The 13,494-nt window shown below is 44.3% G+C and overlaps 1 long non-coding RNA gene across 1 annotated transcript; it reads right to left on the reverse strand.

Moving 5' to 3' along the window:
- Positions 1-858: 858 nt before the first annotated feature.
- LOC146178431 (uncharacterized) lies at positions 859-1,511 on the reverse strand. Its single transcript, XR_014700866.1, has 2 exons — positions 1,420-1,511; positions 859-1,018 (listed from the first exon to the last, which is right to left on the reverse strand). It is a non-coding gene; the product is annotated as an uncharacterized LOC146178431 (long non-coding RNA).
- Positions 1,512-13,494: the final 11,983 nt, after the last annotated feature.

The raw sequence follows: 13,494 nt of genomic DNA on the forward strand, positions 1-13,494 counted from the left end.
ACAAGCACTGTTTGCCCTGTCAGTCACAGCAATGGTTCTAGCAAAACTACTTTCGCTGTGTAGTGTTTAATATTTTTAACAGTGCAAATTTACGCTGTTTTGTTACTCTTGCAATGATTTATGTCCATATACCTTTTTTATCCCATAGCTGCAGTTGGCTATCATGACATATGGAGTATTTTGTGACCACCCGAGGGTATTGTATGACCTGAAATCGAGATGCATGTGTGCATTTTGACACTACACAACTAATATGCAGTCCGCAATAAATGTTCCGTCTTGCGCTGGCAAGCAGACTGCTTAGATCTTTGAAGATGCCACACATCATTAGCATGATTGTGTGAAACAATATGAAGGGATATCAGTCCATATTGTTGCAGCTTTCACAGCTGGCCTGTTTTCCCTAAGGCAGAGGAAATAATTAATTGGCAAACTTTGTTTTTGGTGCATGCTGCAACTAGTCGCAAGGGCAATGACTGGACAAAGATGGAATCACGAACGCAGCACTGTTTATTTATTGTTTTCACACTAGTCTACATGCTTGTCTACAATGATAAGCACAACAGGGCAGGTAGAAATAACATCGATCGAATAGGACGTCATGGGATGTTTTCTGAGACAAAAAAAAAATAAAAAAAATACAGGAATTAGATACAAGAACTGTCTAGAGCTAGAGCAGCTGGAAGATAAATACTGTGCAAAAATACCAGGACTTTCACAGCTTGCGCTTCGAGCCTTTAACTTTAGGAGCAAAACTAGAGGCAGGAGTGCGTTGGGAGATGTCGAAAGCATTTTTTCTTTACGCGGGCGGTCTACCTCCTGGCACTCCTAAGTACAGAAGTTTACTTGAAAATATACCTGGATTCCACGGTTGCATGACTAGTCCAGTAGGCCGGCAGCAAGTCGCTTGAGAGCTGTGATGAATAGCTGGCCTTCCCGGTTGAGGTTCTATTTCCCGGTTAGTCCCGGGCTGGCTACCGCACCGGAGCTTCATAATAGATTAGCTGTGCCAAGCTGCCTGCATCAATTGGACACCGAGTTCCGTGTTTGTACATCCGATAAAGGCAACGAAAATGGCAAAACAATTGCCCTGCGGATACACTAACCGACCTCTTGAAATCCAGGATAGAGAGGCAATTTCGTACAAATTATGCTCCAACCGGCCTTTTTATACTGGTATTTCGAGGTGATTAAAGTTTACGACTGCTACTAAATAGTGGTGTCGAAGTCGAGGACAACGATAAAAATGACAGCGAGATTCCATGTTTTTTCGCATCCCATGTGTTGCGTAACTTGCGCTGTACACCTCAGTCCGATTGTATACGTACTTTCGGATGATCCAAAGGCAGTGACTCATAAATTTCGAGAAATGCAAGTAAGTATACGGAATGCTGAATACACCAGTTACTTGCAACATACTGCAGGCATGTATCATCGACAAGGGCGGGCTGACACGCATTGCAGAACTAGCGTCGCAGAGTCCACAGGTCGGAGACGGTGCTATCTGTAACTAAGAGAACGCATGGGAGTATCACAGCATGCCGCTTTACGAACAGCAGTACGCGAGGCCGAAGCTCAAGGAGTATTATAACAAGTGGAAAGGAACACCTGGGAACACGGCCACACACGGCCACTCGGCTACGATATTCAAACTACGATGCCAAGAAACCCGTCCGCCACCATCGCCACAGTCAAGTCCGGCTTGCGAGCGATCACGGACTCGGAGCCGGCGACACATGGCGACCATCTGTCGGCCTATCGCTAGAAACGGCGACGAGAAGCGGCAGACATTTTACAAACAAAACATAAAACAAGTTTTACGTCACGTCCGGCAAGTTATTCCTCCTCACTTCTTTCAGCTGGCGCATGCGCAGAAGCGACGGAGCATTCCAATAAAGATGGTCTGGTGCTACAGATGGGGCCTCATATCGCGCCGTCGGATGTCGCCTGGCGGAGGCCTCCACGCTTCGGTTCGCGCCGTTAGCGCCATCGCGCGCAACGCGGCGGCGGCGCCACCATCGCTGCATCACGTGATATGTGACGTCACGCCAGGGATGAAGCGGCGCGCGCCCGCCGTCGCGTCAGTCTCTGTGCCCGCAACCGCGTCAGCGTCTTTGCGCCCGGCGTGTATGCGTAAGTGACATGCAAACCAAGAGTCATGCATTTACGGACCATAAGAGTGTGTTTGTCGGGCTGCAAAGAATAAAGTACGACGATTAACCTAAAACCACGTCTCCGTTACTTAGCCCCATCCACACTGAGGCAGCTGCTTAACATGCTTCGCATCCACTGGGCTTAACCTTGATAAGCCTCCAATTTTTTTTGTTGTGCGGCGTGGGGAATGAGTGCAGTGCGGATTCTCTCTTCTGCCTAGACTTTTCTTGCCTCTCTTTTTCACCTTTGGCCTGTGCACCAGTTCTGGTGCCGACCCGTTTCAAAGGGTATGACTACAGTTTACTGTAGTATGACCCCGAGAGTCACCATCATCATCCTTATCCCGATGAAACGCTCGGATTTGGCCAGATGAAACCGGCAGCTGATGATGATGACGATGCTCAGGGCCATTGAACTAGAATATAGCCATACCCTTTGAAACGGGTCGGCACCAGAACTGGTGCGCCGGCCAAAAGTGAAAGGAAGAAAGAAAAAGAACAAACAAACAGTGGCAGTCTGCAAGCGTCGCCTGGTTGAGTGGTGGATGTGGATGTGCGAGGGTATGACTGATGATGGGACACTACATGCTGAGCTCCGCTCATACTTACTCTTTAATTTTGTTAGTCTTTTTGGTCTTCATTTTGGTCGGGCGAGTGTAAACCGACATCCATCCGTTGAAAAGGGTACGTCCGTGATATCATCATCATCAGCTTTAGGCTGGGGCTGCACCCGCATTTTCACCGGTAGTCGTGCCGAAACGTAGTGTGTCGAATCGTGATGCTTTGTTGAAGGCGATCGAATTAGAGCGCCAAGTACGTAGTTCCTTTTGATTGAATTGAAGGACCGTGGCAATAATTGCGCCTAAATCATCGCCTTGTGCACGAAGGTGATTGCCCTGCGGCGTGAGACGCACGAGATCTTGTTGAAGGTAGCGTGCTTTACCCCTGAGCCGAACTTGGTGGAACGCAATTGCACACGCATTTCTGAGAGGTTTGTGCATCATAATTACTCACTACTACACGTAAGTTCTTTTGCGGTTTATACTTCAGACTGACTTCGCTATACAAGGGTTCCCTGAAGGGCAGCATGCATTCTTTGCCTTCATAGCTGTTAACTTCTACAGATTACTGCGTAAGCTGGCTGCAAATGTATAGAGCTGATTAACAGCTTAACTCCGCAAGTGCCACAACTGAATTTTACAGCTTCTGTGGATATTCGAATATGTACGATGCATAAAGATTAACGATAGAAAAACGACAAAAAACAACAACAACAACACGTAGTAGTCGTTTCGAGCTCATAGTGATTTACATCAATCGTATTCTGCCTCTGTAACTAATTCACCGTCTGTGTCTGATCACCGACTGAGCGAAATATTGTTAACTGCTCGGGCGCACTGGAACCATAGCTTGTTAACTTCAAGGCTCACTCGTCGATGGCAAACGCCAATAAACAGAAACACAGTCGTGGATAATACCGCAAATTGGATGGCCAATTCAGCATGAAAGTGTACTTAATAAATGGAATCATGATCACAACATGATTGTTCAATATTAAATCAGACTTCAAGAGGGAATGTGATGCTTGCAGGGAAAAGATAATTTGTCCCCCGTGACATATGCTTTGAACAAACTTGCATATAGCCGCAGTCACGTGTTATAATCCTGAAGTTTTTGATCCGTAGGGCTCTCCGTGGTCGGTCATCTGCTTTTCTTTGAAGACAATGAAATGACACCGCGCTGTCTTTCCAGCGAGACGACACACAAAAGAAAAAGCATCGAAATTCTATCGACTTTCCCTTTTTCGTTTCTTACCTTCATGAGGCGCTCCAACGATGTGTTAAAATCAGAGATGCCATTTCAAGAAGCACGAGTGAAGGATACCTATCATCCACCATTTTCTATGTCAACTCTGATCACAGCTGGATTCCTCATTATCATTAATGATTTACTCTCAATTACTTAGTTCAGAATCAAATATTATTATTGTAGGAGTTCCCTAAAGCTTCTTCCTCAGCTCTCTTTCATTTTTAATTTATACCAATGCTTTACCACCATTCCTGTCATCGTCATCATATTGCATTATGTATGCAGATGACTCTACTGCGTTTACCTCTCGTAATATCAATGCATTAACCAATCAAATCAGCGAATATTAGCTAATTTAACTGAATAGTGCCAAATAATAAATTGATAAAAAAGCCCTTCGACACGAATCGAGACAACATAAATTCTGTTTTCATTAACTCTCATGGAATCTATCTAAGCATTTATCGCAAATTCCTCGCTACTGAGCTTGAATAATTTTTAAAGTTCACTGCTTGCATTCAGCAAATGGATCATAAAATTTTGTATGGTTATGGATTCTTTTAAAAACTACATCAGTGCTTCAACACTAGTCACACTTGACTATAATGCCTTCATCCACTAGCTCCTGGGGGCGTATGTATCACTCCCATGTATTGCCGCTTGAGCACGTACAGAATCAAGGTCCGATTCATCGTTCAACGAGATACTTCGAAATTTTAATGACTAATGCAGATGATGCCTTCACTCTGCGAGTACATACGGCAACTATGGCAACTTCGCAGTTAATAAAGGACCACTTTGCATTGCATCCAATGCCCTTCGTGAACTGAATGTGCGCGTACAGTTGCGGTTGGCGATAGAAAGAACACGTGCGGACACTTGCATGAGAGATGAGAAGAATATTTATGGTCAATTCAATCATAACATATCCAAGTATATACAGAATAATTTGTAAGCAAGAATGACAGAACGTATCCAAGTATATACAGAATAGTTTGTAAGCAAGAATGACAAAGTAGAATTGAAATGCATGCAATTTAATAAGACTAAGAAAAATACTGACAGGAATATAAAAAATGCTTGATTAAATAATAAAGACAATTAAAGAATAACCAAGGTCATAACAAAGCAAGGAAACTAGAAGGAAAAAATAACCGGAATTTGTAAATCAAGGCAGCAATATTTGAAGCAGCTCAGTCTCGAGCAGCGAGAACGGGCCCAAAGCCCCAAAGGCGGGCATGCCCACGAGCGTGCATTGCAATCTGATCTACTGATCCACCGGTGGCAAACAGTGCACCTTTTACGATTCCTTCAAGCGACGCCACGTTTGAGAGCGACTTTCACGGGACTTGCTTCTAGCAGCGCATTCAACGGAGTAGTGACGACTCAAGATATTTTGAAGTCCTCGCCCAATTTAACAGTTCTTTTCATGAGCTGACGATGTGCTGCTTTTTTCCTTCACTGCTTGCAAGGATGTCGACGAGAAGGACCTCCCCACACTGGTTGCACTGTATTCTGGCTTGCCGCTGCTCCCGATCGCGACGGCTGGACCTTGGTGGCCTAGACGAAGTTTATTCCACCGTATGAGTATCGAAAGGCCCAAAGCTGGTCTTGAAGTCTGGTGCAGTGATAGCGGTGGCGGATGACGTCGCAGGCACGGATGTACCTTCGGCAGCAAAAACACCATTTGGGATGATGGGCACAGCGTCTTAGGTAGTGCTCCTCAAGGCATTGAAGCTCGCTGCTGTGTCTGCAGCCGTGTTCGAAGTTGGGGCAGTACACGCACAGAGTCTGCAGACTCTCGATGTCGAAGCTCAGCATCGTGACTTGGCCCATATTGAAACTGACGTTGTCTTCGGGGCAGGTACCGAGATATATTTCACTGCTCTGACTGTTTGCGTCGCCGATCATGTAGACAGCGTTAAGGCAGGTTCTACACATCACGTGTCCGCACGAGATCATCCACAGGACAGGCTGCACCTCCCGGCACAGGAAGCAGAACCGCGCGTCAGGTAGCCGATCCGCAAACGTGAGTAGCCGGCAGTCGACGAAAGAGTCGTATCCTCGTACAACGTATTGATGTCCGGCGTACTGGAGACCTGGCTGACTTTCCATAGCTGCCCTGCTTGCCTGCTGGAACATTTGCCCTCGGGCTCCGTATACTGCCGGTAAGATCGGGGTTGCTGGAAGCTTCAGCACACACGTACACAGGTGCTCGGAGAAGGCGGTCTTGAGCGAAGACCGACTCGCCTAGTTCGAGTGTTGATCGCAAACTGTTTGCAAATTGCAAGGACTGCGAAATAGAAACGCTAAAGAAGGAAAGGGAAATAACGCCGAGAAGGAAAGAAAAAGTCCGCAGACCTGTTCCTGTCACGTGCAAATAAGAGGAGGAGGTGTGAAAGTCCGAGCTTGAAAATGAGCGACTGAGTGAGGTCACGAGATCGACAGCTTTTTCTCGCTAAGCGCTTTTGAAGAATGGTCTTAGTAGTCTCAGTCTCAACTAGACTTGTCGAGGGGGGGGGGGGGGAGGTTCCATATATCATAAAGAGGCTGTCATTTTTGCACCACTGTCAGCAGAACCTCACCAGATAAGTTAACATAAACGGCGTCCAGCTCTTCGGAAAGAAGGAACAGAACAATGAGCCGGAAGAGGCATGTTAGCACACAATGTTTTGCCAGTTTTAAGCTTTCTGCCTTTGTTGTTAACAGTTTTGCGCTTCCCGAAAAAAAAAAAAAAAAAACTTTCATGGACCAGCTGCTTTCCCCCTGGCTTGATGCAGCCTTGCACAGACGTGACCAAATGACACGAAAATCCTCGCTTACGCGGCGTTTTCACTTCCTAAACTTGGTACAAAAGGGGTTAGTGCAAAAGGAAGACAGGCTCAGTAGACATATATCATTCTTTTCTGAGAAAGGAGAGATGGAATGCCACTAGTAGGTTGTCTGCCTAATTTGGATCCTCTGCAGCTGCTATCAGGTTTCGCGATCCATTGTGAAGGACGGTGGCTTGAAAGGTGCAACCTTGCATGCTTTCAAATTACCCCAGTTGACTCCCTCTTTGCCATGCGAGTGCTTATTTTGAATAAACGGAAGACCAGTGCTGGTGACTCATTCAGGCGATAGACCCTAATTCCGTGAACCAATTAAAGTTTACTCTCTCTCTAGATCTCTCCGGACAGGGTACCACATACTTGGGCTGACCAGAACCACCTAGACTGACTGGTTTTGGCCTGTTTGTCAAGCTTCCCCTGGGACACGTTCACAACTATACTTCATCTCACAAGATATCTGCAGCACTGCCCTTGCCATGGTGCTCCTAAGTGCCTTTGGCCCCGCGCACTATAATAGATAATTGTGCTCCTACTGTCACCCCCGCCAATTTGGGGGGCGAGAGGCGCGTAAGAGCACAATTGCCTATTGTAGTGCGCGTGATCCTTATTGGGCCGCGGTGCCTCTGCCTTTGGCAGTGCTGCAAACATCTGAGAGGGAGTAGAAAGCTGCGCCTGCTTCTTTTCACTGCAACAAGTACTGGCGGTCCCACTTCAGCGGTGAAGAGGCCACATTTTTGGCGATATTCGTACGCCAGCTTGTGCCTCACTCATTTGATTTATAAATGCGGTTTTAACATCTTCGAAAAGCTTATTTTCTCTGCTTTCCATACCTTTATTTGGTTTATAACTAGTTGCAAAGGTGTTTGGGCTGTAAAGGAAAACGTGAAAGTAAGAAATGGCTTTTCAGCTCTACTTGTCTCAGGAAAGGCAAAATAGTGAAAAACCTTGTACACCTAGAGAAGAAAACATTCGAAATGTTTTGAGATGAGATGCTAATGAACACAGTTAAGCATTTAAAATAATGTGTACAGCTTTGTTTATTAGCCACGCGCCTTTGAAAAGTGTAAAAAACAGGAAAATATATGTACAATAACTTTCAAGACATGCACTGTGCTGCGGAGATTTTTTGCACAGTTGAAGGTCGTGCACAGATTGCTATTTCCGGAAAAAATTATTTGCCAGCCTCATTTAGTGTAAAAGTCATTTTTGATCAATGTTACCGTTTTTTGTAGAATAGCTAAAAGAAAACGTTAAACTTTTCAAGTAGCCAGCTTTTAGCGGTGCTGAGGTTTTGCATGTAAAAATTTTACACTTCGCTGTCAGTGGATAAGCATCGGTCTTGCTATATGACTCTCGAATAATGTGCACGGTCGGTGGCATTTCAGCTACTTTTTTTTGTGGTGCACTTGAAGGCGCGAGCCCCCATGAAATATTTTAAACACGACTGAAATGCTGCATGGCTTGTTTTTTTTTTTTTTCCCCGGCAAATATAACTTAAGGTTTCGGGCTTTCGTTCCTTTATTCAACTGGTAACAATTATCAGCTACAAAATTTACGAGAAACAAATAAAGGTGGAATAGCAGAGCCACGTACGATAATTGTAGCAGGTAGCGCCATTGACAAAACGTACGTGCACTAAAAATGTCGCAGTTCAGAAAAATGTCGAGGGTGGCGTTACAGACAACCTGAAAACCAGCCGCTGTCCGACGGGGCCTAAAGCAGGGGTGTCCCCTATCCCCGCTAATATATCTTTGTCAAAAATATACAGCCCAAGGGTTTTGGTTTTGAATCCCGTAACAGGGCTCGTTACGCATCTTCAGTGTCCAAAACCTCATACACGACAAATCTAGCTCTCCCTCTCTTCTATGCTTACCTATATATTGCAGTATTGCTTCCAGGAGCCTAGTTAGAGTGCTTACGAATGAACCCATTGGGCCGTATATTTTTGACAATTATTATACATGTTATACACGTCAGAAGTGGAACAGCTGCTACTAACATTTGCGGATGATATTGTGATGCTGGCTGAAACGAAGGCACACGTGCAGCGGCTGGTAACAGTTTGTGCAGAGCACCTGGCTACATTGGGACTGTCTTTAACCTCACCAAATCAACTGTGCTCCGGTTCTCGGGCCAGTCCGACGCCAATCCTGCGGCACTGCTGCCCAACAGAGACAACATACCGCAAACAACCAAATATCGGTACCTGGGAGTACAGCTGAGCACGGAAGATGCTCTATAGTGACACATGACCAACACCTAAAGGTGAAATCCGCCCGTGCATCTAACATCTTACGCCGACGATGCCCGTGGGGCTGCAATCGATATGTTGGTACGTGACTTATGGATGGGTGTGCATGTGCCAGGCCTGACTTTTAACCAACGCCACCGTGTGCCTCGAGCGCCGACAGCGCGAAGTGGGCCGGATAGTGTTTGGCTGCCTCGGTCGAGTTGCTGTTGAGGCGATTCAGGGCGACATGGGATGGTCGACCTTTGAAGCCCGCGAAGCCCATATCAAAATTGATTATGAGGCGCGCTTACGCACCATGGAAGACCTCCGCTGGGCACGGAAGGTGTTCCCCTATGTGCACTTCAATGGCATCCGCCCACAATGGGGTACCCGTGTATGTACAGTCCCTGAGTCGGAAATACGGCTTCTGTTCGAACAGTATAACTGAGGCCGCCGAGCGCAAAGCTGCCACACGGACGCAAGTACGCCAAGCGGAGAACACCATGTGGAATGCTGCAGCACAGAAGAAGACGACACTGGCGATGTACCTTGAACGCAAAGGAACAGTATCCACGGATCCGCTCTACGACAACGACGTTAGTAGCACGCTTCTCTGATATATCCATGATATCACTGAAATTACGAAATCATCACCGATATTTTTGCCCTCATTGTAAATGTAATTTTAAATCCTGGTGTGTTTCCCCAGGAACTAAAACGGCGCGAAGTGATCTCCATAATTAAAATACGCCCATATCCATTCTTCCCTTATTCACTACAGTGGCAGAAAAACTAATTATAGGGCGTATTTCTAATTACTTAAACAAATTTTATTTATTAGTACCTAGGCAGTTCGGTTTTTCGCTCGGTATTTTCTACTAATTTATTTACTTATTTACAAATGCTGATTTCTTTCTAGTTAGAGACATAGCAGGAGGTGGTTATACAGCATTTCAGAACAATATCATTTAATGTGATTAAGTACTTCTTTCTGAAATTGGTTATTTGGCAGAAAACGCAGATAACTATCTAAGCAATTCCCTAATTCAACCTTTCGTGAAAAAAAAAGAGAACATAAAGGAATCTAAAAATGGACAGAAAGGAACTATGTTCAGTGGGTGAGCCCGTAAAGATAAAATTGATGATGGAAAACTAGTTGGATCAGTTTTCATTGACTTCACTAAACCATTCGATACCATTGATGATGACAATGTTTTCAGTAACCTTTCTCCATATGGAGTAAAAGGTCTCGATTTAGAATTAATAAGACATTATTTACCGAACTGGCAGCAAGTTGTGGCCATATCATAAGTTCATTACGAATCAAAGATAATTAATGTAAGAGTTCTTTAATGTACCTTCCTCGGCCGTCTTGCATATTTAATTTATATTTTTGGTTTACCATCATGACTTTCCTCGTCATCAGATTACATTTTGTGTGTTGATGACTCGAACGTGTTTATCTCTCACAATATCAGCGCATTAACCGATCAAATTAAAGAAGATTTAGCTAATTTAACGCATTGTGCCAAACAAATAAATTGATAATAAATCCTTCCAAGTCTACGTATATATGGTTTTAACACACGAGATAAGAATCGAAACAACACAACTCCTGTTTTCATTAACCCTCATGAAATTCATTAAAGCGTTTAATCGCACATTCCTCGAAAATTATTTTTAAAGTTCACTGCTCACATTCGGCAAATTAAAAAGAAAATTTGGTATAGCTTATGAACTCTTCTGAAAACTCGTAGCTACTTCAGCACGTCCACACTAGTCGCGCTTTAGTATGCCTTCCATAAACATCTCAATTACTGCATTAGCGCCTGGGGAACTTGCGTATCACACTCATCTATCGCCTCTTGAGCACATACAGAATCCCGCTGTCCAGTTCATTACAAACAGTCATTAACAGTCTTATGTGCAGTGAATTGCACATTCTTCCAATTAATTTGCTAACCAAATTCAACTTGTGCATCACTGCGTTTCAGTTCGTTTTCAATACTAATTTGCGATAAAATATCGGTAAAAGTATCCCTTATTATCGAAATATGACGCACTTTTTCCTACTCAACAGCTTTCTATTACGAAAAGTAAGCGCCAATTACGGTAAACAGACAGTTGGATTTGTACCAATTAACCATTAGAATATCCTACCGTTCACCACCGAATGCTCACCATCGCTTACTTCATTCAAACGCTCGTTACGTTATTTCGCTTGCATCTAAATCTAGCACTACGGTTGCCCACCCGCTTTTTATTTTTTTTAACACAGAACACCTTTATTTATAAATTTGTTAGTTTGGTTACTTGTTTTGCTGCATTTGGTGCTTATTGTTTTCAATGCTAATATTTACTCATTTAATGTACTTTTGCAACAAAGGTCCCACAACAGCTCCCCTCTTCGGCATGCTGCCTTCACTCTGTGAGTACATAAGGCAACGATGGCAACTTCGCAGTTAATGAAGGACCACTTTGCATTGCATTCAATTCCCTTCGTGTAATGTGTGCGCGCGTTAAGCTGCGGTTGCCGAAAGAAAGAACACGTGCGGACATTTGCATGAGAAATTATAATATTTATTGTGAATTCAATCGTAACCATATCAAGTAGCTACCGCATAATTTAAAAGCAAGAATGAAAAAAAAGACGGGAGAATTGTAATGGAAGCAATCTAATAAGACAAAGCAAAAACTGAAAATAATATAAACATTATCTGATTAAATAATAAAGGCGATTAAAAAGGGGATAACAAAGCAGAAGAGGATTGTGATTAATAGTCTAGAGCTCATGCAAGGAAACTAGAAAAAAAACAGTAACCCGAACTTGTAATTGAAGGGAGCAGTCTAGAGCAGCCAAAACGGGCTCAGTGACAGGCATACCTTTGAGCGTGCATTTCAATCTGATATACTGATCTACCCACGACCTACTGTATAATGGGCGACCTGCGCGTGCGGCGCCTCCCCAGCGCCGGAGGTTTGCTTTTGCTTGTACTGTTTTTTTTTAGTTCTCTAAAACGTCACTGTTGAGAGTGGCGCTGTAACTCACCCCCACGACGAGACGCGTCGACCGGCTACGGAGCGCGAAGATTGAACACGCGTGGGCCGTCGATATACGGGCTGGAGCGGCCGCAAAGCTCGGTGCCGGCAAGTTTGTTTTAAGTAGGCACTAAATAACTTAACTGGAGGCAGTTTTGACGTGCCCTGTGCCTGTGGGTGGCGGCAGATGCCTACGCGTTTGCGGCATCATTACGCACTATGGTCTACTGTTGCGTGCCGCTCTGCAAGTCGAGCGGGCGAACATCGACAGGGACCTAACAAAGGTACGAAATCAGTGGCTCAAGAACATCTCGCGGCAAGCCAAACTTAAGCTATGAAGCTGCACCAGCTTTTAAACATGCTTATAAGATAGCCTTACTCGAGCATTCCGGGCGACCGTGGCGTCCGTTGTGATAGCGAGATCATTTTAGAAGGAAAGGGTTGCGATCATCAGCTGATGCTGTAAAAGTAGAGTTTCCGTTGCCTTCAGTGATGTCTGGAAAGTACATTTCTGTTATGACACTACTTGCTTTTCAGTGTCAGGGAAACAGCACTGGATTCCAAGCGACAGGAGCACAGTGTGTAGCCTGCATTTTAAGCAGGAGGACCAACAATTTTGCGAACGGAAAAGTGGCATATTTATGCGTGCAGCTCAAGCATGACACTTATCGGCAAATAACCGCTGCGAACCCAACACGAGGAAGCCAGGCGGCAACATCAGGATACCAGACAAGATATTTCTAACCCAAGCAGATAAACTAATAGAAACGAAAAAAAAAAATCGAAACGGAAGGCAGGCCAACTCTTAGCAAAAGCAAGACATGAGAAGCAAACCAGTCCAGATCCTAAAAAAAAACCAAAAAAAAAAACCGAGAGAACAATTGTAGCAAAAGCAGAGTAAAAAAGGTGAAGCAAAAGCAGTCAGAAACCTAGAAAAACCTAAACCAACAACAAAAAACGAACGTAAAGCAAAGTCAAGCAAAAGCAGTCAGAAACCTAAACCAACAACAAAAGATGATCTTAGCAAAAGCAGAGTCAAACAAAAGACGCAAAATCGGTCAAACCTAAAACAATAGCAAAAGACTCGTAGCAAAGGCAGAGTCAAACGACACCTAACCAAACAACAGAAGGCCGCTAAAAAATTCAGGGCTTAAAAGTCGGTCAGTATATAACGTGACGTTATGTGGTTAGGTGTGCTGTTAATTCATTTCTTCGTTCGTTTGACTCTGCCTTTGCTACGAGCGTCTTGTTATTGTTTAGGTTTGACTGATTTTGCTTCTTTTGTTTGACTGGTTTTGCTAGGATCGTTTTTGTTGGGTTTAGGTTTCTGACTGCTTTTGCTTCCCTTTTTGACTATATTGCTTTTGCCACGATTTTTTTTTTTTTTAGGTTTTCTGACTGCTTTGCTTCATGTTTGACTCTTCTTGAGCTA

Source organism: Amblyomma maculatum, chromosome 9, assembly GCF_055883805.1.
Source record: "Amblyomma maculatum isolate TAMU_Amacu chromosome 9, ASM5588380v1, whole genome shotgun sequence".
Classification (NCBI taxonomy): domain Eukaryota; kingdom Metazoa; phylum Arthropoda; class Arachnida; order Ixodida; family Ixodidae; genus Amblyomma; species Amblyomma maculatum.